Below are 26,476 nucleotides of genomic sequence, written 5' to 3' on the forward strand. Positions count from 1 at the left end.
TCATTCCACTACTGATGAGTATATCACCATTGCCTCTACAGTCACCTACAACAAAACAGAGCAATGGTGAACATTCTAGTAAATTTGCCTTTAGAGACTTATGTACTTTATTTTGGATATTTACCTGGAAGGAATACTGCAGTATCTAATGAATGTATTTAATTTTACTTATTACCACCATTCTTCTTTTTTTTTTTTTTTAAGATTTTATTTATTTATTTGACAGATAGAGACCGCAAGTAGGCAGAAAGGCAGGCAGAGAGAGAGAGGAGGAAGCAGGCTCCCTGCTGAGCAGAAATCCAAATGTGGGGCTTGATCCCAGAACCCCAGAATCATGACCCAAGCCGAAGGCAGAGGCTTTAACCCACTGAGCCACCCAGGTGCCCAACCACCATTCTTCTTTCCAGAATATCTGCATCAGTCTATACTCATTTCAGCAAACAATGGGAATTCTGTATCACTTATTTTCATCAAAATTATTTACATTGTGAAATTTTACTTTTTACCATTCTGGTATGTATTAAAGCTTTTATAATTTATATAAAGTGCTCTTTTCCCTGACGGTGAAGTCTGTGTACTCAAAATATATTCAGGAAAAAAAAAAAAAACACAAGCCTCCGTATGGATATCAAAAGTCATTTAGAACACACATATTCTATGAAAAAAAAATTCTAATTAGATTTTAAAATGATCCAAAACATATAAAATAATTTATTGAGCACTTAAAATGAATCAGATATTATTTTTATGCTGAGAAGTAGTAGCGATAACAACAATCAAAACAAATAAACCAAACAAAAACTTGTTATGAACCTTTTAACAATAAGCATTTCTATTGTTGAATCTATGCATCATCTGGGTAGCTTTTCCAATTTTGGCTGGGCTCACCCATGTGCCTGCATTTGGCTGTGGATCAAAATAAGCAACTCTGGTAAATTTGTCCGGGGTTTTTGTTTTCGCTTTTCACACATTTGGGGCTTGGCTGGCTGCAGGCTGGTCTAGAATGTCCTTGGCTAGGGCAAACAGGTTCTTCTCCAAATGATCTCTTATTTTCCATCATCCTAGATTAATGTCCTCTCATAAGAGAGGCAGGTACTCAAGAGAAACGATAGAAGTGGACCAGGCACATAAGACATAGCCTCAAAAATTGCACACCATTGGGTGCCCAGGTGGCTCAGTTGGTTAAGCATCTGCCTTTGGCTTAGTTCATGATCCTAGGACCCTGGGATCATCCCTCACATATTGGGCCCAATAGAGTCTGCTTCTCCCTCTTTCTCTGCCCCTCCCCCTCTGCTCATGTTCTATTCCTCACTTTCTCTCTCTCTCTCTTAAATAAATAAAATCTTTAAAAAAATATTACAAACCATTACCCCACACACACTTCATTAAGTGAAAGAAAATCACAGGACCAGTCCAGATGCAAGGCATGGAGAAACAGGTTTTACTTTTTAAAGAGAAGCTGCAAATGAGTCACTTGTATAAAAATGCCATTATAAAACAAAACAAAACAAAACAAAAACAAAAAAAATAAAGAGAAGCTGCAAAGTCACATTGCAAAACACATGGATACAGGGTTGACTGGAAAATTGAGATTGTTTTGCTATCAAAACAAACACAAACACAAGTACGTGTTTAATACATATGGAGGACAATTGTATATGCTATGGAGAGCAATAAGAGTTCCCAAAAGAAAAAAAAAAAAAAAAAAAAAAAAAGAGTTCCCAAAAGATAACGGGCACCTAATGGCATAGAACCTGTGGGTACTGTGATACATTAGGCTTTTAATTGGAATGAAAAGGAAAACCACTGGAAGAGTTTGAATGAAAGAGTGACATCCTAGGGCACCTGGGTGGCTCAGCCAGTTAAGCATCTGCCTTCCGCTCTGATCTTGATCCTAAGATCCTGAGATCCAGCCCCTAGTGGGGCTCCCTGCTCAGTGGTGAGTCTGCTTCTTCCTCTCTACTTACCCCTCCCCCTTGCTCTTGCACTCTCTCTCTCTGTCCTTCATTCTCAAATAAATAAATAAAATATTAAACTTTAAAAAAGATTGATATCCACATGGGGATGAGGAGGCATTTAAAAACACAAATCTGGAATTCAAAGGAAAGGTCTGAACTGCGGGAAAAAAAAATACACACACACACACACACACACACACACATACACATATACTATAACCTGCTAAAACTTTAAATTACATTTTTTCATCTTATTAAATACACATTTCATTAAATTGTATTTATGTCATTATATAAGGTCATCAAATAATACTGAATTCCGATTTCTGTAAAAATATGTCAAAAAGCTGTATCATTTACAAATTTGATAAACATGGTTTCTCTATACCCAAGTTTAGCACAGAAGAAATGAGCTCAGCTATTTGCTTTTCCCATTTCACAAATCAGTGCTTATTAGAAACCAACACATTTTAGTTTGGATAACTTTTTGCTATGTCATCATATCATTTATTCGAGTGTCATCTCTTTTGGTATGTCCATGACTCTCCTTCAGAGCTAGACCACTTTGAACAGAAAATGTATACAGTAGTGGTCTTTCTATATTTCTAGGAAGCTAGCACAATTGGTCCACCTATGAGAAATTCCAATTAACTAGACATCTGCTGAAAACATGGCAGAACAGCATACAATCTGTTTCAAATACTTTTGCATAATGTGGCTGACAGACAGTTTAATAAAATAAACAATACAGGGAATAAGATTAGTAGTTTACTGACAAGTATGAGTAGTTGATACTTGTAAGAAAAGACAATTCAGAAAACCAATCATAAACAAGAAGGTATTGGGAATTTAGAGAGGATTTTAAGGAAAAAGCTCAGAAAATAATAATGAGCTTCAGGAAAATATAGCATTCTGCTAATAACAAGAAGAAAGATTCATTTCGTGTACAATATGAGAGAGTTGCAAAAAATAAATCAATGTGTTTATTAAAAACAAAATAAAAATACTTAGAAAGAATATATATGTCTGAAAAAAAAGAATATATATGTCTGTGTGTATGAGAAGACCTATCCCTTCTTTTATGTTTTATGTTTTACCTTTTTCATATTCTTGTCAGCCCCCAGAAAAACATCTATGACACCCAACTCCTCCATGAAACTGGATAGTCTTTATTATAAGGCTTTTCATGATTTATATTTAAATTTCCAATCTATTTTACCAAAATTTACATTTTAAATACTAGTATTCTACTTCCTCCCTTTGTGGATGAAATTTATTTATTTTCTCATCACCCTGCTTAATTTGACCTGTCATTCTCCATCATTTAAACCCTCTACTTTATCTTCATCATCTTCATTTTACAGACTAAATTCCTTTCCTTGAGGATATCACCTTTATTAAAATATCTACTGACATACATAACTCTCGATCTACCATTAGTACACAAATCACAAACTGGAGAGGAGTCGTTTGAAATAAGGATGCTGACAGATTTGATTCATCTATACAGTTTTCCTATTTTATTAAAGCAAATCTATAAAGATGGATCGATTTTTCTGTGTTAATAACAAATGTGACAGTACTTGGAGAAAAATACCTACATAACAAATGTAATCTAGTCTGACTTCAGTTTTTAATATTGGGTGCTATATATTTTCAAGTTTTGCTTTCCCTCCTCCCTTTCTGGCCCTCTTTTGGACAGGCAGCGAACAAAGTCTACATGGTCAAGTCACTTAGTGTGAGGTTCAAACCCCAGAAACAATTGGGAAACCAGTGCCCACAAGTGGAAAGGTTGCAGCCAGCGTCATACTCCCCCGCCCCACACACACACCATAAAAGCCCCACGCAGATCACCCTTCCCTCCTCTCACAAACCATTTCAGACACACTCAGGAGGCTTACTCTGTTCTCCCCCAAAACTCTTATTTTGCTGGTAATAAACTTTTCCATTCTTTCTTCTCTGTGTTTGGCTGGCATCATCATTTTTGACATACAAACCAGATTTTGAGTGGGTTCCATGCTGCCTCTGCAGAATGTTCTAAAGAGTGAGCAAGGATCCGCAGAAACTAGGACATTGCTCCCTCAGTGTGCTATCTGCAAGAGCGCTTCTGAAGCTTACTTATTACTCATGTGTTGATCTCAATGGACATTTCATTTTGCAGCAGACTACCTTAGAACAGATGGTAGGTAACTTTAAAAATATTTTTTGTATGATATTTGTCATGATTTATTGAAAATGATTAAAATCAAGAAAAGTTTGTTCTCTAAAAAAATAATGAGGTGATGGATTGGTATTTTTTTTTTTTTTTGGAAAAACTTTGAAGGCTCTAGCTTATTTTTTTCTTAAAAAAAAAAAGGCTCAGTTCACTGAGAAAGGCCGAGTTTAAGTGTTCTATAATATTATTAGAATATTAATTATTAGAATGGCAAATCTAAAAACATTTAAAGCTCTCATGATTTTTAAAAAAATCAATATTTGGTATTTCAGTTCTGCAAAGGAACTAGGAACTGTTTCAGAGAAGCACAGAAATCCAAAGCCAGAAGAGAATAACCCAATATTCTGACATTTTGAAGTTGTTAAGAAAAGCAAGATATTTGAAAGATTGGGTAAGTTTAAGCTCCAGGTAAATTTCTAGAGAATGAAAAAGAAATGTCAGCATTACCTAGTTATTCAGTTATTGAAAATATTTTCTTTTTATGAAATGTGGTATATTTATTTTATTCCTTGACAGAGATGGGATGAAATAAAAAGTAATTACAAAGAAAACATATTTGTTTAATAACTGAATGAAATATGGAACAAATAAAAAATCTTGTGATATCCTGGGTTATTATAAGAATGAATCAATGAATTAATACCTATAAAGTGCACAGAACTGTATCTGGTTCCTAATAAACATTCCTTGTTGCCTAATATAATCAACATTGTTATTGTTATCGCTGTTATAATAAGTAAAGGAACAGACATCAGACACCTATTGTTCTAATCATATTGTTCAGTTAGATTTCAGTTGTGGGGATTGCCCTGGACATTTTCTGGATTTGCATTTCTTTATTATACATATTTAAATAGGTGGGGAATTAAAGATAATTAACAATTCTAATTCAATTCATTTTTTTAAAAGTTGTTTACCAGCAAAATAGATCTAATAATAACTATCAATTCCTTGTTAACTCTCACCCTTCTTTTTTTGTCCCCCTTTAATTAAAGTGCATCTTTAATTCTTAGATGATAAGATTAACTTTGATAACTGCTGAAACTCCCATTTTGGAGGTAACTAACAAATAAATTCAGGAAAAATTCATTTCTTGCCCCTGACCTGTGTCATCAGAGTCCAGACTAGCAATCCTAACTCTTTTTTTTCTTTAATTTTCAGAATTTTTTTTGCTTGTTTTTAGATTCCAGATATTAGTGAAATCACTGAATATTTGTCTTTTTCTAACTTATTTCACTTAGCATAATCCCCTCAAGGTCCTTCATGTTGTAGCAGATGGCAGGATTTCCTTCTATTTTATAACTAGTATCCTATTGTCAACCTAGTATCCTATTGTCAACCCCTCCTCTTAAATGCCTTGTAATCCAGTACATTAATATAACTAATTTTTAAAATTCATTTTTAACTCAGGTCTTATTTTAGGAAGATTCAAAGTGTGCCATGTAACATGACTCTAATATAGTCCCTGTGTTTTTTACCCTTCCACTTATAATCCTGTCCTAAAAAGAGAAAATAGATGTGCTCAGTGTTTCTTACTTTCCATTTTTTTTTTTAAAGTAATTTCTATATCCCATGTGAGGCTCAAACTCACAACCCCTAAACGAGAGTCACATATTCTACTGCTGAACCAGCCACATGGCCCCCTACTTTCTGTGTTTCTAGTGGAGGCTCAACATCTCATACTGTAGGATTTTCTACCAGCATAACACAGCCTCCAGCTGAATAGTTTACTGTTTTATTTATGAGACAATAAGTGAAATTACAAAGATAATTATTTGTCTCAGAATAGTTTCCCACATTTTTTTCTCATCAGTTGAGTTAAGAATTTCAAAAAGCACAATTAGAATAGATTAAGGTACCCTGTAGTTGTAGGTCAAATATTTAGCAAACTCAGAAATAAATTTGTATAAATGAATATCTAATCACTGAAAGCAAGCAGAGTAACTGGTTGTATTCAAAAGCCAAGGATTACACAAAGACTTATGGAAAATTATTAGGTCTGTGTCAAGTTCTGAATTTGTGCATTCTCCCCCCCATTAATATGTTGAAGCCCAGACCCACAAGGTGTTGAAAAGAAAGGCCTGTAAGAGGTAATTAATTTTGGATGATGTTGTGAGGGTGGGTCCCCTAATGAAACCAGGGTCCTTATAGGAAGAGAAAGACGAGACAGACCATGTTCTCTCCCTGCCACGTAAAGATAACAGCAAGAAGACAGCTGTGTACAAGCCATGAAGATATCCCTCACTGGGGAGACAAATTGACTAACACTCCAAAACTTTGAGAAATAAATCCCTGTTTAAGCCACCCATTATACTGAATTGCATTATAGCAGCCAGAACTGAAAAGCGCCATATGGCAGGAGTAAATAACCCCAAAAGTAATGAAATGCAATGTAATTTTAACATATATTAATATCATATTTGAAAATAGGATGTTTTAGTATCTCAACAATAAAAAAAAAACAGAAAGAACGGGAAGAGGAAGATATACCACAATTTTACAAGACACCAAGTGAAAACAGTAAGTGTGTTGTGATATTTTACAATTAGTTTGTAAAAAGGAAAATATTCATATCAGATATTTCTAGGCTAGAATCTAGACTCAGGAATAACCAGAATGTGAGAAATTTTCTTGAATAACTATTTACTTTTCAAAATGGATAAATATTTTGTTTTAAAATTACATATACTCTTTTCTTACTGTAGTTTTCTGATTAAAAGCATGATGATTACAGCTACCTTAGAAAATATCAAAATATGAAAAGAATAATAAGTTATTATATTGTGTATATTTCTTTAATTCTCTGATACACATGTATACTTTAATAAATTCAAAATATATTTAATATTTAATTTATATAAACTTCAAAATATGTGAAATCATTTTGGAAAAAATCAACTAATTGACATAAAAATTGATATTTTATTGTCTTAACTTCAATTTTTCATTTGCAATATTGAAAATAGGTTTCCTGTAAATACAGTACCTTATAGCTTCTAGTATTTATATTAACTATGTGTTCTTTTTCTTGCCAATCTCTTCCAGCAGATAGGGAATATTGTGTGTGGGTTTTTTTGTAAATTAAAAAAAATTTTTCATATATTAAATGACATTTCCTTATAAACATATAATTATTTTTCCCATTTAACTTGTGTGTCTTTTAGAATTTTCTTTGCAGTATATTGTTATGTTTTCTTTTTTTAAAAGATTTTATTTACTTATTTGAGAGAGAGAGAGAGTTAGAGACAGCATGAGAGGGGAGAAGATCAGGAGTAGCCAATTCCCCACAGAGCTGGGAGCCTAATGCAGGACTCGATTCTGGGACTCCAGGATCACTACTAGAGCTGAAGGCAGTCACTTCACCAACTAAGCAACCCAGGCACCCCTATTGTTATGTTTTCTAAATGTTGATTTGTTACGGAAAAATCAACTTTCTTTTTATTTTATATTATTTCATTTGTTCATTTTTTTTTTTTTTTAGGAAAAATCTCTTAAAGCCTTTCTGAGATTATTTTTAATTTGATAATTTTATTAATGTGAAACAAATGTAAAAGTTTGGCAATCTAATTTACTTTTTGATGGTAATATTTTTTGAGCATAAAGATAACATATTTTTCCTAGATCTTTAGAAAGTACAAAAAAGATGAATACTATGCAGCCATTAAAAAACCTAAAATCTTACCATTTCTAATGACATGGATGGAACTAGAGGGTATTAAACAAAGCGAAATAAGTCAACAGAGAAAGACAATTATCATATGATCTCACTGATATGAGGAATTTGAGAAAGAAGACAGAGGATGATAGGGGACGGGAGGGAAAAGTAAAACAAGATGAAACCAGAGAGGGAGATAAACCATAAGAGACTCTTAATCTCAGGAAACACACTGAGGGTTGCTGGAGGGGAGGGGGATGGGTGGGATCGGGTGGCGGGTGATGGACACTGGGGAGAGCATGTGCTATGCTGAGCACTGTGGATTGTGTAAGACTGATGAATCAGACCTGTACCCCTGAAACAAATGTTAATAAAAAGAAAGAAAGAAGAAAGAAAGAAAGAAAGAAAGAAAGAAAGAAAGAAAGAAAGAAAGACCATAGCACCATGGTTGAACAACCCTACTCTAAATGGACTGCAGACATTCTAACACATCCTTGGAATTTTGTATTCCTCAAATATATATTGAATATTAAGGAAAAGAAAAATCACCCAAAAGAAAATTAACCACCCAGTAATTCTATAATAAAAACAATTATCTTAAGATATTTTTTCATTAGTGTGAAAGATTATTCTGTGGTAATCTTTTAGAATATGAAGGTTTTTACTTAATATTTTCATTTATCTTCAAAAAGATTTTATTAAAAATAAAAAATTAAAAAAAAAGATTTTATTTATTTATTTGAGAGAGAGAGAGAGAGAGCCCACTCGTGGGCTTGGGGAGGAAGGGAGGGTGAAGGAGAGAGATAAGCAGACGTTGTGAAGAGTGCAGAGCCCTACATGGGCTGCCATTGATACCAGGACCCTGAGATCATGACTTGAACCAAAACCAAGAGTCTGATACTTAAACGGGGGAGCCATCCAGACACACCACTACTTAATTTGTTACAGCTTAATATTTGTTCATTATATGAGTATTTCACAATATATTAGGTCTTTGTTTTTTAAATAGTTTCTATTACAGAGAAAAGGGGGAATATTATACCTTTAAGAGATCATGCTTCTCTATGTCGCTTTTTTAAAAAGTTCCTAAAGTAAAAAAAAAAAGTTCCTAAAGTTAGAATTTACAATAGAAAAGTAGAAAACCCTTTCAAAATTTTTAATTTATGTTAACAAAGACTTAGCAGTTTATATTTTACCAACAATCTAGAAATCAGTTCCTTCAACCATTTCTCTTATTTATTTGTTGCATGGATCATATTTTTAAAATTATTTTTATTAACATATAATGTATTATTTGCCCCAGGAGTACAGGTCTGTTAATCGTCAGGCTTACACATTTCACAGCACTCATCATAGCACATGCCCTCCCCAATGTCCATAACCCAACCACCCTCTCCACACACCTCTCCCCCCGCACCCCCGCAACCCTCAGTTTGTTTGTGAGATTAGGAGTCTCTTATGGTTTGTCTCCCTCCCTCCAATCCCATCTTGTTTCATTTTTTTCCTTCCCTACTCTCCAAGCCACCTGGCCTGACTTTCAGATTCCTCATATCAGAGATACCATATGATAATTGTCTTTCTCTGGTTGAATCATGTTTTTCACCTTTATTGTCTCAATATATTTGAAATATATATCCCATTCTGAATTCTAATATTAATTATTTTGACCTTATCTTTCCTTAAATACCAAAGGTAACCACAATATAATAAATGTTAATTACCTCTGTATAAAGCAAACTTTTGGTTTATTTCTTCTTCTGGCCCAATTTTCTAATCTTACCATGGAAATGTGGTGTGAGAGAACTCAGTATTGCTAAAAACTACATTATATCTTTTGTTTTACTATTATATACCACTTTTCCTTTCATAAAATAATTATTAAGCGATTTTAAACTTTTGTTATCAAAGCTCACCATAAGGCTATAATAATATAAACTGGAATCCCAAGTTCTATATAAAATCCTAATATAGGTGTGTCTCATTGACTAAATCAGTAGGGGATAACATGTTTGAAATCAGGGTTGTAAGTTCAACCTCTATATCTTGGGTATAGAGATTACTTAAAAATGAAATTTTTTTTTTTTTTTAAGATTTTGTTTATTTGGCAGAGAGAGAAATCACAACTAGGCAGAGAGGCAGGCAGAGAGAGAGAGGGGAGGAATCAGGCTTCCTGCAGAGCAGAGAGCCCGATGCGGGGCTTGATCCCAGGACTCTGGGATCATGACCTGAGCCGAAGGCAGAGGCTTTAACCCACTGAGCCACCCAGGTGCCCCAAAAATAAAATCTTTAAAAAAATCCCAACATATACATTTAAAAAAAAAAAATTGTGTTACAATTGTCTTATTTAAATGAAATGAGATTACCTGTTCCTTTATTTCAAACTTTGGGTTATTTGGGTCAAAATGACTTTATTGGCTAATCTTTTAATGTTAATATTGCTCTAGAATTACAAACGAAATCCCAAGGATATGTAGGTGCTATGTAGCAATATCATAGTAATTTAACATGTAAGAGTAAAAGATAAAAAATAATTTTGCTTTAGATAACCTAACCTGCGTTGTGCCATCTCACTATCACTAATAGCAAATTGCTCTTTAGGGATAAAACAGTTCTCATTGATAATTTCTGTACAAGCTAAAATTTTCCATACCATTATGTATTAAGAATCATTACATTTTACACAGAAATGGAAATGATATTTAAATGAAAAATCTTAAGTCTTATTTTGATAGTTGGAAGATTGTCATAAATAGCAATTTCCTGCAATCTTTAGCTTAAATTACTGCATAGATACTTTGCAAAAGGGTTTCTTTTCTATCTTTCACATTGAAATCACAGTTTTACTCACCAATATTTATGAGATTGGACATTTATTGGGTTCTCGAATGTCAAGCACTTTTCATGCCTGTCGGACTCCGGTAGGTTTTGCGGGCCGACAGGCACGAGGAGAGCGTCCGGGCCAGCTGGTAGCTCCCCTTGGGGCTGAGCGGGATGGCGAGTGTCGCGAGTCCAGGCGCATTAACAAACCACACCAGACTCTGGGGATCTGTCGAAGCAGGATCTCACTTTATTGAGCAGGGTTGCAGCTTATATTGGGTAGGGGATGGGAAATGAGGTCAGCGGGGAGAGAGCCTATGGGGTTTGGTTACGTAGTCAGTAACTGGGTAGGGTGTGTTGGGCGAGAGGAGGAAATATCAGAGATATGCGGAACCGAAACCACCACGTTGGCGCCAATACTGCCACGGTGGCGCCTTTTCTAGCCGGAAGAGAAGGCAGGCCAGCGCCATCTTTGCTGTGCCCAACACATGCCCATTATGAGTATTTGTGTATTTAATTCTAACACTATGTCCATGAAGTCGATACTGTTTCTGTACTCATTTTACTGATGAAGTCATAGGGGCCAAAGAAGACTATGACCTGTGTGTCAGGTAGCAGGGCCAGTCAGTTTCATAGCTGGGAGGGAGAACCACAGCAGCCTTGCTGGGGACCCCACACTCTCACCCACTCTACATTTTAGCCTCTTTAAGACTACAGTGAAACAGTGGCATAGAACTAAATAATCACAGAATGTAGTCACTCCCAGCCTTCTATTTACAGATTGTGTAATGACATTTTAATTTAATAATTATAGTTATTTGTGGAGACTAATGATATATATTTCTTTCCAGAACTAAAACATCTGGTACTGGTAATACATCAGAGGCCTGAAGTTCAAGTCACGTTATATTGGAAGGTAAAGTTTAGTGTTTTCCATGTATACAAATACCTGTCACCATGATAAGAACTTCACATGATTCATATCCAGAAACTGCTCTTACCTCCTTTTCCCTCTGCTTTCCTTGCATGATTCATTGAGCACGATTACAGTGCCAATCTTAAAACACACTAGCATTGCTTTATTTTCTCAGTTCCTTATAGAACATCTTTCATGGTAAGTAACCTTTTCCCAAGACCCAGACACAAAGATATACACACTCACATCACTGAAGTACCCATTTCTAATACCTACTGGCTAGCATTGATTTTTAAGACACATTTCAAAGAAGACATGCCCCTCCCTCAACACACACATGCGTGCGTGCACGCACACACACACCACACACAGAGTCAACTAGATGTAAAAGTTCTCTTGAATTTCATTATTGGTATATTTTGCTACTATTTTCCTTTTTTTTTTTTTTTTTTTTTTTTTTTTTTTTTTGCTCTAGGTTCAGGTTTCACTTCTCCAATTCCCTTATTCCTCTGTTCTCTGTTAGGGTGGAGAAAAGCAGTACCTTCATACAACCCAGATAACTCCAGTCTGATCTAAAAGTTGATCCTTAATTTTTACTCAATCCCTGCCCTTTTATTGTGAACTAATTCTGTATATACTTGTTATTCAAGCTCTTGTCCCCAGACTGGAACACATTCCATGTAGCTAATCCAGAGAGGTTTTTGTTTTTAAAGACTTCACTTATTTACTTATTTGAGAGAGAGAGAGTGTGTGTGCACATGTGTGAGTGGGATAAAGGTGGGGGCAGGGGGAGAATCTCAAACAGAGCCACCTTAGTGGGGCTCAATTTCAGGATCCTGAGATCATGAACGTGCCAAAACCAAGAGCTGGAGGTTTAACGGACCAAGCTACCCACGCACCTCCAGAGAGTTTTATTTAATGACCATTTGTTGGGGGATTTCTCTTAAAAAGTAAGAGATTCCAGGTATTTTAAGTATTTATCAGTTTCTGTTGTCTTCATCAGGATCATGGTAACCAAATTGAACTGCCAGAAATAAGAATTAAACAGAAATACAGAAATAATATTTGTTTCTAGTCCATCCAAGTAATCCTACTATTTGTCTTATGGAATATAACGAATATAAAAGAATTAAAAGCAATTTGCTTACATTCTATTACCAGGTGTTCTCCTCCTCCAGGTTAAAAAAATCAAAGCAAATGCAAACATTTCTCATTAATAACATTATGAGTATTATAATAAAATTAAATATTTCCTGGGTAGGATTTTAAATGATCACAGTTGCTTAAAGTATTATATATATCATTAACTTTTTGTATATTGATTTCAATATACTATACAAGCAGAATTATTTTTGAAATTGCATGGATATTGAATTTAATATTAAATATCAATGTATTTTTTTAAAAATTTTATTTATTGGTAAGAGAAAGAGAGAGGGAGAGAGATCAGGAGCACAAGCAGAGGGAGCAGGAGGTACAGGGAGAAGTAGGCTTCCCACTGAGTATGGACTCCCATGTGGCACCAGATCCCAGAACCCTGGGATCATAACCTAAGCCAAAGGCAGAGACCTAACTGACTGAGCCACCTAAGCATCCCAAATATCAGTATATGTTTGTGAACTATGTGATTTCTAAAAACCCAGAAGACTCAGTAGAATGCTATACAAAGAATTCAACTCTACTGTTATTCTCTTGTTCACATTTATTTACTGGGATATTTCATTTAATGATTGTTTAAATCCAATCAAATTCTTTAAAAAAATAGTGTATAAATCCATTTTTTAAATTAAATTTTCATATACAACTATCTTTAAAAATAAAATAGAATGAGATTAAAGAATCAAGAAGAAAGGTGTATTAAAAGTAATAACATATAAAGTTGTTTGTCTATTTTTTTTTTTTTTTAATCCACAAGAAGCCATATGCAAGATAAGATTCAGAGTGACAGCATTCAGTTAAAATCAAAGTGCTGGCTTAGGTATTTCTGAGATTTAACAATTTATTTGAATGGGAACTCATTGTCTTCTCTTAACTAAATCAAACCAAAATCTTTTTATTCCCCCCCCCAATCTTTGTATGATTTGTGAGAAAAGGAAGTGGACATTTTGCTTTGTATAGAGTGGTAGAAGAGAAATATTGACAGGGCAATGGCTAGGATTTTCATTTTTAATACTCAAAATACCAGCATACTAGAACAGGACACAAAGAGGAAAAAAAAAAAATTAACCTAGGCATTACATTCCTTAATCCAAAATGAATGCTAATAAATGCACATTGGTTTTCAAAAAGTCATATATTAAATGATAATATGTGTAAAGTGCTTATAACTATGCCTAGTATATTTTAAGTCCCAATAAACATTAGTTATATTAATAAAAACAACCAGAAGCATGTAATCTCATATTAAAAGGTTTTGTGTTGTTTAGTGAATTAATTCATTAGTGTTGTAAGGCAGAAAATTATCAGTAACAAGAATCCTAGCTGTTTTACTAACTATACAGTTAAAATTACACTGTGGAGGAATGGTCAGAAAGTGACCCAAAAAATCACATGGGTTTTACAAATCCTATGTCCTCTTAACTCTGACATCATACAGGTCAATACTATTGCACCTAAGAGAAGGATGGTTCCTGGTGCTCTATTGCTCAAGGTCCTGCTCTACTTTAATGTAGCACATGGTACTTTCTTAACAATGACTGCACCCATATGCCTTCCTTTTTCCTAGAACCATAAATGAGCAATCTCTACCCGTGCAGTGCACTCAGGCCCTAGACCTTCTTGCCTTACTCAAGGACACCACTCCATTTGTGTTTGTTCACACTTTCCCTTCTAGAATATCTCCTGTTTCCCATCTTCTAAAATATCCTTGTCGATGTCAAAACAATATCATATCTTCCTTTTGAACCAAATAACTTCTGCAAACTTTCAAAATTCCATTTGCCTCACTATTGGCCCATTTCTTTGCCATTCCTTAAAATTTATTTTAATTATATATTTTATATAGATAGATAGATATAGATATGTATCATCTATCTATATCTATTTGTCTATGTGTGTGTGTCTATGTGTATGTGAATGTGTGCATGTATATATATATAAAGGATAATCTATAAATACTCTTTAATTCCTGTCAGAAACTGCAACAGTCTGATTTGAATCTGCATTCCAACTTACTTTCCCCATTGCTCATTCCAGTAAATGACAACATATCAGCACTATTTCAAAGAGGTGTCTCTCTCCTCTTTGATTGCATACTGCCTTGGTTTTCCTTGGCTTCATATATCCCTCTTATTTAGTTCTAGTCTCTTTGCTGGTTCTTCCACTTATTCTATTTTTGGAGGAGTTCCCAAATGCAGAGGCCTTGGCCTTCACCCGTTTTCATTCTATAGAGCCTTGTTTTGTGATTTTTTCCAGATTCCATAAAAACTTGCAAATTTATATCTCCAATTCTGACAGATGTTCTAAAGTACATGTTTCTTTCTTGACATTTAATTTAATATTGATCTCCTATCTCAAACTTAACATGTCCAAATCTTTACTCTGCTGACCCCCACCCCCAAACTTGTTTCATCTACATTCTTCTCTCAATCAGGTTAATGGCAACTAAATACTTCTAGCTGCTCAGTCTAGAAATCTTGGTCATTCTCATTCACCTCCATCCAGGGCACTATTTTCCCTTCTTTGACAACACTGAGAAAATTACTCTTTAGACCTTATTCACTTGGTCTTCCTTCTACTTAGAATAATCTTCCCCACACCCTCATATTCCTCGGGACTCTATCAAGTAACAGTCTATTGAAGATGTTTCCTTGTTCACCTTGTGCAAAAGCAAAAACCACACCCCCTTTGAAAGATTCTTTCTTGCCCTTCCCCTACGCTTCCTAATATAAGTCTTTGGTATATGTTTCTATCGAAGGAAAAAGAGATAGAATTAGGCACTCAAGCCACTAGCTAAATTAAAAAAAAAAAAAATTAACATTTTGTTTTCCAAATAAAAACCAGATTTTGATTACTCATGATTTTATTCCACATTAACTAGAAACATTTACAAAAAGATTGACTTTTTCAATGAATAAAAATATAATCGCTAACTCTACTGTGACTCATTTCAACATATACAACAAAAAATATTAAGAATAAAACACTAATAGGGGCTTATTAAGAATAAAAATGCAAATAATAAACCACTATGGCCCTGATATTTAGAATGACCATTTTCAATAATCTCTTATCCAAATAAATATGTCATTTAAATAAAACTTTCTGTGTGTGTGTGTGTGTGTGTGTGTGTGTATGCGTGATAACAGTGGACTCAACTGAGTCTACTGTGGGATTATAGGATTCACATTATGGTTCTGTTAACTCTGCTAAGTTGGTAACTTCTCATTTGCTTCTTATATCTCTTTGTATGAGATGATAAATATGAGACATACATTTGTACCTTAATTTATTGTTTGTTTCTCTTAATTTTTAACTGATACACTGGTAATAGGATCTGTGGTATGCATCAGGACGGTAAGATTTATATTCTCCACTGTCCTAATTCTTACATTCCCTTTTGTTTATATTCATGGAATACAGATAAAGAAAACTAAAATAGTGAGTGATTGAGTGTGTGTAAATGTGTGTATGTGTATATTGCAAAATATAACTTATGACAGATACCTCACCCAGCATAGGCTGTCCTATATGTTATCTTAAAAAAAACCATTCAATTTGAAAGATCTTTGCCAAAATTGATATTGACCAAAATTAATTTTAAAAAATCTGACCATGGGGAGGAAAAACATCAACAGGAAGTCAAAGGCTGTGATAAAAATCTGCAAGAACTGAGTGACAGGTTCAAAATAAATAAAAATGTGATAAAAGCATGAGCATTATCTTCCTGTTTCTTTGACTGGATATTGAGAAATAATGGCCACAAACAAAATGAAAGCAGCCCTTCTATGTGAAATAGAATGGATGAGTTTAGGTTTAGAAATGACATTGACCTCTCATCTTAGACAGTGGAGAAGCTGAACAAGGGTGCAAGGAATAAGAGAGAAGAGAAGAAAACAGATTGTTTTCTCAGAGCTGCAGTTTGTCTGAAGTAATCACAAAGTAGGACAAAAATGTGACAAAGACTTCTGGCGATCATCATAGCTAGAAATAAAAAAGCAGACCTGCAAAAATAGAAACAAACATGAAATGATGAGAGAATTACTGTTTCTCAATATAAGAATGAGTTCAGAAATTTAATTTTTATCTCACACCTATATACTCTTTATTCTCTTAATATTAAATACTTAAAAATATGATAAAATATTTAAATGATATATAGGAGATAAAAAATGCAAAAAATAATGGGGTGGGTTTAAAGTAAAAAGATTTTGTAGTGATATTGAATCACTTTATTATGATAGGATTAAGGAACCCAAAACACATTTCATATTTGCAAATTTATTGACAATTTATAAGAAACATTTATAAAAACATTTATAAAAAAATCTCCTGAAAAATGATCAAAAAATTATATAAAATGTGGAAACAGCATTATATTGCAGCCTGTATATATAAAGCCAGTTCCAATACAAATAATATTTTAAAATATTTAAATATTTTCCACATGGAACAAGTTTTACCCATTTGGGGGCCAAATTCAATACCTAACATCTTTCCAAGGATTTCACAATATTTCTCTTTCCCAGTCAGAATTAATAACTACTTATAGAATGCTATTTATAATGATAGCATAATGGTCAATGTCTCCATTTATTTAAGTAATAATCGTAGAATACCTACATGTGAATAAATATATGAACAATTAATTTCAGGAAGTGATTAAGCCTATGAGTAAAAGAATATAGATTACCAAAGCGGTAATGATAATAATAATAATGGCGTTATTATTATAGATTACCATGATGAAAACTGTGTAGGCAGATTCTTGAGATGAAATTATCATGGTGGATTCCATGGTGATAATTAACCGAATTCTGAATAGCTACTAGGAGCTAGCTAAGTAGGTCAGGGAAAGGGGTTGGTAAAAATCATTTCAGTAACAGGGAAGTTGTAGTACAGTCTCCGTGACTTTTGTTTTTTAGCATCATACAGTTTGTTCACCCATGAAAGTAAGGAAAAACTAGAGCTATCCTATAGTGACACAGATGCTGGTTCTAACACAACCAATTTTCAAGTCAGAAATAGTGCATGTGTCATCCCAATGGAACATCAGTTTAATATGAGCTTGCACTAGGGTTATATGTCCTTATAAAATACCTTTTAAGTAGATGTTCCTATTGAAGCAAAAGATAAATAAATGGCCTCTCAGTTGAAATCTGTTGTCGTGTTTGGTGAAATTCTAGGCACAGTGGATACTAAGATAGATAAAGGATAGAGATGGAAAATTGATCAGAATGAGAAGATCATCCCTTTTAAGAGAAAGTTCAGCAGTGCAAATGAACAAATCTACCAAGGGATAATAAAATACATTCATCTAATGCAGGTTGATATATATATGTAATGAGTTTGATTCATGAGATTGCATCAAGCCATGAGATCCTAAACAATGACATATTAGTTTCCTTTGAGCTATAAATCAAGGAGGAAATCCATGACTCTCTGGGAGATATCAGATGCAAGAACTAGGAAAAGGAGGAAGACATCCAGTTAATAATGAAGGAGAACGTCAGTGTTCAATGTTTATCTACAATCTTGGGAGAGAGGATGATGAAAGCATTATCTCATTGACACAGGCAGGTGGTCAGGTAGAGTCAACTAGGCTGACTACACAGAGTTGACCTGCAGTGGAAACATAGCTGAAGGTTCAGATGGCTTTATTTAGTTGTAATTAATCAGGCATCCGATGTTAGGATAGTGTATTGGAGTGTAGAGAACAAAAGTTATAGAATGAAATACAGTATAAATTAAAGTCATTACATACCTACACAGAACAGAGACGATCAAGAGTCTTGAGAGGAAGCTACATGCAATCACGGGTAGGATAACAAAGATTTTCTGGAGGAAGTAACATTTCAGATATTTTTAGAGGGATTTCTATTGACAGTAAATGATGCCTAAAGAATTTCCAGTTGACAGAATGAACAACCTAAAGACACTCAAAATTAGGAATGTCCAGATGTTTAAAGACTATAGTTGATAAGTACTCTAGTTTAGCTGAAGTGTATACTACAATTTAGAGAAACTATGATAGAGAACACGGGAAGGGCAGATTGAGAACATATTGTATCCAGGATTAAATATCAAAATATCTTAATTTTAATTAATTTGGTAAGCAATGGGGGAGAAAATCATGGTTACTGAGCAAAAGAGTAACATGAACAGAATTTAGGTTTAAAGGAGATTAACTTGGCAGCTGTGAAAAGTCTCCTTCGAATATTTGATGTTAATGTTTCACTGCTTGCAAATAACTGCCATTGCAGAGAGAGTATCGCATTCACTTTGACAAACTCTCTTGCTGAAAAGTACATTTAATAAAAAAAAAAAAAAGGGCATTCCAACAGTGTACTGATTTTGTTTTTGATTTGCATGCTAATCATAGATTTGTCATTTCTTTAATGAAAGATGAATGAGAAAAGTGAAAGAATATAGTATGGACTGAAGATTTCTGGTTTTACAAAACTATGAAATGATAAGCATAGTATCCACCTGTGGTTATAAAATAGTAATCTTTATTAAGGAATAGTCTCAAGATCTCATAAATTATATATTGGCAAAATACATGACAATGATTGGTCATAGTTATGTCTTCATTTTACAATTGGCAAATAAATATATTTATTTATATTTATTTTTCAAACTTTATCAAGGTATAGTTGTCAATTAAAAATCATATATATTTAAAGTGTACAACTTGATAATTTGATATAGTCACACTGTCATTAGATCATCACAATTTTTTAATTTGCTTAATTGATACTCTGTACTGACCAACATCTGCCTATATTCCTTTTCCTGAACTTAGGGTGAACACCGTTTGACTCTCTGTTTCCATGATCTTGACATTTTTAGATTCCACATACAATGAAGTCATGTAGTATTCATCTTCCTGTCTGGTTTATTTCATTTGGGATGAGATCCTCCAGGTATATCCTTGTTTTTTTTTGTCAATGCAGGTTTTCCTTCTTTCTTAAGGTTGAATAGTATTTCAGTGTGTGTGTGTGTGTGTATCACACTTTCTTTACCTTGGCCATTGTTAATGCTGAAATGAACATGGGAAGACAGGTATCTATCTATCCAAGATACTGATTTCCTTTCCTTTGGATATACACCCATAAGTAGAATTGCTATCATATGATAATTTATTTTAAATATTGCGGGGATCCCGTATAGTTTTCTGTAATGAAGCTACCAACTTATATTTCCACCAACAATGTAGAAGCAGTTCCTTTTGCTCTATGTCCTCAGCCACACTTATTACCTCTTGTATTTTTAATAACAGCCATCCCAACTTATGCAAAGTGATATGTCATTGTGATTTGGATTTGCATATCCCTCATGATTGAGTACCTTTTCACTGACCTGTTACTATCTTTATGGCTTCCTTTTTTTAAGTTTTTATTCAAATTCTAGTTAGTTGTCATACAGTGTGATATTAGTTTCAGGTGTAGAATACAGTGATTCAATGCTTCCATACAGCACTGTGTACTCATCACAAGTGCACTCTTTAATCCCCATACCCTATATAACCCATTCCCTTCCACTTCCCCACTGATAACCATCAATTTTTTTCTCTATAGTTAAGAGTCTGTTTCTTGGTTTGCCTCTCTCTCTTCCTCTCCCTTTTTTTTTTCTTTTTGATCATGTTTTGTTTCTTAAAGTCCACATATGAATGAAATTATATGCTATTTGTCTCTCTCTGAATTATTTAGCATAGCTCCATCTGTGTCAGGTCCTTTGTCCATTTTTTAATTGGGTGATGCGTTTCTTTTGCTATTGAGTCGCATGCGTTCCATATATATTTTGAATGCTAATCTTTTATCAGACATATGGCTTGCATATATTTTCTCCCATTCGGTAGATTGCCTTTTCACTCTGTTGATCATTCTTTTGCTTTGCAGAAGCTTTTTAAAGTTTGATCCAATCCAATTTAGCAAATTTTCTTCTCTTAGCTGTACTTCTGGTATCATATCCAAAAAAAATCTTTGCCAGGACCATTATTGGGAAGCTTTTTCCCTATGCTTTCTTATAAAAGTTTTACAGTTTTAAGTGTTATGTTTAAGCTTATAATCTATTTTGATTTTTGTATGAGGCATGAGATAAGAGCCTAATTCATCCCTTGGCATATGGGTATTCAGTTCTCCCAGCACGATTTATTGAAGGAACTAGCCTTTCCCCCATCATGTGTTCTTGGCACTCTTGTTAAATATCACTTGGCCATAAATACATGGATTTATTTCTGGGCTTTATATTCTGTTCCATTGGTCTGTATGACTATTTTTATGACAACACTATATTTGCATCATTACATAGCTGTGTAATATATTTTGAAATCAAGGAGTATGATATATCCAGTTTTGTTCTTGCTCATTGAGCTTCTTTAAGATGATTTTTAAATTTTTTTTAATGTTTAAGTTTTTTTTTTTTTAAAAGATTTATGTGTTTATTTGAGAGAGAATGAGAGAGCAAGCACATGCCCATGTAGCAGGTGGGGAAGGGGCAGAGGGTGAGAATCTCCAGCAGACTCCATGCTGAACAAGGAGCTCAATACAAGGCTCTATCCCATGACCCATGAGACCATGACCTGAGCTGAAATAACAAGTTGGACACTTAACTGTCTGAGCCACGCAGGTACTTAAAGATTAATTTTTAAAAATTATTTGCTGGGCCACTTGAAGATCTCCATTTTTTTTTAATTGTGTTTCATTGGTTCTATGATGTTTTCATGTTTCTGTAGCCTTACATTTATGTCTGTACATTTGAGGAAGAATTTACCTCTTCCAGACTTCACAGAATGACTATGGAAAGACCTTCACCTATGTGTGGGTGGAAGTGCTGTGGGGGTGAGGTGCAGTGGTTCTAGCTCTGGGGAGGGACAGTGGAAGAGTCTCCATGTGGATCCATCAGCTGAAGTCAGCATTGGCAAAAACTGTGCAGGTCCTCAGTGGCCAAAGCTAGGGGTGTCCACAACAGCAGCAAGGGCTCGGGGGGTCCTTTTGTTTTATTTTTCCGCTGTGGAGGAAAGTCATAATCAAGGGCATTCCTCTTGGCCCTAGGTCCGGCATACAGGCATGCTCATTGCAGCAGTGGCTGCAGTATTCAGTGAACGGATGAACTCACTGTGATGGTGGAGTATTGTGTCAGGCAGGGACACTCACAGAGCAGCCATTGAACTGGGGTGTCCCTGTGCAGGCCCACATTGACTGACTGTGGCGTTAGGGCCTGGGGACAGGCCTCGCCCCTGAAATGGTGGCATCAGTGTTTAGGACAGAGGCATGCCTACTCTAGAGCCGTTCCAGGTATTGGCAATAGTGAGGTGCTATGCAACTGGTGGCCAAAGCACGGACTTCCAGAAGGTGACCATGGTCTCATGTTTCAGGGTGCTGGCCTGCCCCAAGGGGGAATAATGCCAGTGTCTAAGGCACAAGTAAGCCTATTGAAGCAGTATGCTAATATCTGAAGGGTGGGCACTTGGGAAGTGACTATGAAGTTAGCTTCTGGAGCATAGACACATACAGAGCAACCATGGATCTGGAATTTTTGCCTGTGCAGTTGGGAGGGAGAGGCATGGAGGGAAGATGGCTGTGACCAAGGACAGCCCAGCAGCAACTCCTTCTCCTGGGTTGTACAAAACATCTCCTGCTTTGTGGGTCTGTGGCAGCTGTGATGGCTGTTGAGGTTCTCAGCAGTGCAGGCTATTGGTGTTCTCTGTAGAACAGACCCCTGTGGCCCATGGTGGCACCTGCTACAGGGCAGGGAGCCCCGACCTTCTTCTTTGATCCTAGCCTTCTCCAGACATCTCAGCTATGAGGATCTCCTGAGCAATCTGGGTATGGAGAAACCAAAGTGGGTCCTTTCTCCCATCTGAAAATATGGGGAAGCTGGTTGCTCACCCTACTCTCCTTTTCCCTGTGAGGGAGCACTCATGGGTTTGGGATTTCCTCTTGGCCAGGAGCTGTGTAGCCTGGGGTGGGGTTGGGGTGGGGGAGGGAATAATGCAGACCAAATGAAACTGTTCTTCCTACCCTTTCTTTGTGGTTTTCTCCATGTTTTCACTACACTATGTGCTATCATTTCTTAACTGGTGTCCTGCACTCTCACAAAGCTATTTTCCTTCGTGGATAGATGTGTAATTGCTGCTTTCTGTGAGAAAATGAAGGATGGGATCTCTTACTCCACCATTTTGCTGATGTCACTTTTTAGTGAGTAATATTTAGGATTCAATGTTAGCTTACCTGCAAAGACATGTCATTGGCTGAAAAGAGGACTTTTGAAAGAATGTGCTTTGAAAAATGCAAACCCATTATCCTCAATGGAAAAATAAATATTATTTTGTATGAATAGCTTCTGCTGTTTGGGTCTTAGCAACAGCAGGCACATGTGAGTTTATAATGAGACATTAAATCAGATATGTCTTTTACTAACTTACAACTCTTTTGTATATTAAATCTTTTATAACAAAATTATTTCACTCTATTATAAAAATTTGATTGAATAATTATCTGTGACTAGAATATTATAACTTCCTTGCAATAACCAATGTATTTACAATGGAAAAAATGTACTTCACTATTTGTACCTGTATTAGAAAAATTGATGAAAACCCAGGTTAATTTTGTTATGCAGAAAAAGTCACATCAGATCCTGGAAGACCTTGGCTAAGGAAACTCAGAAACTTTGTAAGATTTAAGGCACCAGGTAATATTTTAAGCTAGCCATCATCTATATTTTCTTCATTTTATACATTGAAAAATCTAGTTGCTGAGTATTTAAGTCATATATATATATATATTTGTAGAAGTTAACAAAGCACAAAATGTTATCCACTAATCCTAATTTATATTTTCAATCCTGTTTCCCCTAAATAGAGCCACACAGAGTAGAAAAAAATTACTGGAATTATCCGTCAGCGGATTTTATTGCTCTCTTTCCATATTCATTACTTCACTTCTATCATTTACCCTCAGCATGTATTAATTCACATGATTTCAGTATTGAATTAAGTAGCAGGCATTGTACCATTATGCTTCTCTAGGCATTGAAACATATGGTAGGATGAATACCATCTGGTGGCAGCACGCTGGACGAGAAAGTTCTCTGGCACAGCACTTGTGGAATCCTGGCTGCTGGGCTAAATAATATTAAGCTATGCGGTGTTTAAAATGCCCCATCCGTTAGTTGAATATTCAACAGAGCATCACATTTGGCCTTATTAAAATCTGCTAATACAGAACCCTGGAAGACATTGGCCACACATGACATAAGCTGAAAGTGGGTTAATTTAGTTCTTACCAGTCTATTACACAAAATGTCTACGGAAATCATTGTTATTGTTGGTTAGATTCCAATTATTCATAATATCCATGAAATGGATAGGACAATTTTCTGCATAATGTTCTTCAGAATAATACCAAGCTAGAGAGCATAATGATAATTTTCTTAAGAAAGTAATTTCCAGAGTGCTATTTTTGGACAATGTGGTCCTTGAGTCCATAAAAGTAAACACACACTCATACGCATAATATATATTGATTCTAACAAGCCATAGGGAAGTTTCTAGCTATAAAATAATTTTATATAATAAAAATATGGAATAATCATCTATTATTAAGTACAAGCAATTCTCGCATTGCATAGTACTGCATTCACTGAAACTCACACCATTCAGAATTGCACCCTCACTTTTCACAGTTCTGTGGAAATGTATCACTGTTATACACTGCCTGTAACAGGTTAATATCTTGTTCAACTCAATGACCTTGCTGACCTAAAATGAACAAACTCCTGGAAAATGAATTTATGTAAATTAAATTTATACTCTAGAATCTATGACACTCACTTGTCCAAGAGTTTACTTAACACTGAAGATGGGTTAAATTCTCTTCTCTGTATCTTCTTAGCATAGTTATATATATTTTTCTCTACCTGTTGTAGTAATTTTGGGTTTATTCATCTGTCTCCTGCTCCTTCGTACTATGGATATTATAGACTAGAAGTTCTTTAAATGAAGGATATTTGTCTTTTTTCTTTTGAATCAGAACACACTACCTTTATATATTTTAAACTATGATATATTCCTTTGGGTTTTTTTGTAATATTTACTCTGAGTATAACTAACAAAGATAACTGTAAATAATAATTTCTTTGTAATACGGCTTATCATTTTGGCAACATAGTCTAAATTTAGTCTAAATTTAGATATATTTAAGGTATCCCATATATATATATATATATATATATATAGAGAGAGAGAGAGAGAGAGAGAGAAAGAGAGAATTGATCATTTTACTTTCACATTTTATGTAATGTCAATAAAATATTTGGCATACTTCAACCTGATTTACTCCCTCCCTATTACCTTTTAAAAATATTTCTAAGAAAGATCAAACACTGTTTTCTGTCTTCTACATTTTTTAAACTATTTTCCAAATATGTTGTGATTATATAATCTGACAATATTTCATTGACTAAAGCAACCTTGGATATGCAGTCCACAAGCTCCATCTCTCATCCATTAATTTGATGTTTTTCATTCTATTATGTGCATATACCCAGATCAAAAAGTATTTCTCATATTATCATGGAATCAGGCAACAGTCAATGGCATGGGTTTCTGCAGGTATGAGTGGTTTATATTCGGGGAAGTGTATATGGAATGCATTGCATTTGGGTTCATGAGTTCTGGAGAAAAGTTCACTTTGAGATAGAGATACACAGACTAGATGGAACGATCTCAGACCCCAGACTCCATATGAGGCACATAGGTAATGACAACAAGTAGAAAAGTGAGAAGATTTAATGAAATTATATAGGGGGTAAGTATGTGTGTTTGTGTATGCTATATGTGAGAGAGAATGGGAGAGAAGGAAATCAGACAATTGCAAACTCGAACTGAATTTATAAAGTTAAGCCAGGAATAATTTTATTAAGATCTTTCTTCTTTAAAAAGTCTTTGCTTTGTCTCTCTCTCTGTCCCTCATATATATTATACACAGTTATATTTCTGAAGATGGATATGCAGTCCACAAGCTGCACAACCAAACTGCTGCATGTTTTGATTATGGAAGGGATTACCCTTTTATTTTTGCATATGTTTCTTTACTGGAGTCAGTATGGTGTTTTTTACAGAGTTTAAGGAAAAGGAAAAAAAAAACACCCTGGTTTTATTCTTTGTTTAGTTTGTTGTTAATAGCTTAAAGAGAGCCACACACATGCACATAGGCACACTTCCAAAATGTCTAATTAAATTGCTTATTTAAACCCACAGAAATTGTGAGATCCAAGACTGATGAGAAGAGTGGGAGCCACTGCACTCCACTAAGCAGAACTTTCCTTAGCTCACAGGTTCTTGGGGAAACATGAAACTCAGTGTCTCTTCTTCTGCATGGTAGGTTATTACCAAATGCAGAAATGCCACATCCTTCATATACTCAAGATTCCCATAAATACTTGGTTTTGACATGAATTCCTTCATATACTCAAGATTCCCATAAATACTTGGTTTCGACATGAATTCAACACATTTACATATAAGGAAAATATAAGGAAATATAAGGAAAATATCAGAATCAAACCGGACTGGATAACAACATAGACACCACTCCTTTCACATTTCTCATGGGGAGAGAAAAGAGCCACTGCCCACTGGAGAAAGACCTCTGACATAAGCTTTCCAGCATCACAGAAAGTTCGTGTATCCAGAAAACATCCTTGACTATGATTTAATGCTTCTTGATTTGAGTGGTTCTGAATCAGAG

General features: G+C 34.8%; 1 long non-coding RNA gene across 1 annotated transcript; it reads left to right on the forward strand.

The window, feature by feature from the left end:
• The first annotated feature begins 4,046 nt into the window (after positions 1-4,046).
• LOC131814039 (uncharacterized) lies at positions 4,047-26,174 on the forward strand. The gene is made up of 4 exons (XR_009347102.1): positions 4,047-4,140; positions 4,446-4,564; positions 11,497-11,561; positions 25,987-26,174. It is a non-coding gene; the product is annotated as an uncharacterized LOC131814039 (long non-coding RNA).
• The last annotated feature ends 302 nt before the right edge of the window (positions 26,175-26,476 follow it).

This window comes from Mustela lutreola, chromosome 13 (genome assembly GCF_030435805.1).
Source record: "Mustela lutreola isolate mMusLut2 chromosome 13, mMusLut2.pri, whole genome shotgun sequence".
NCBI lineage: Eukaryota > Metazoa > Chordata > Mammalia > Carnivora > Mustelidae > Mustela > Mustela lutreola.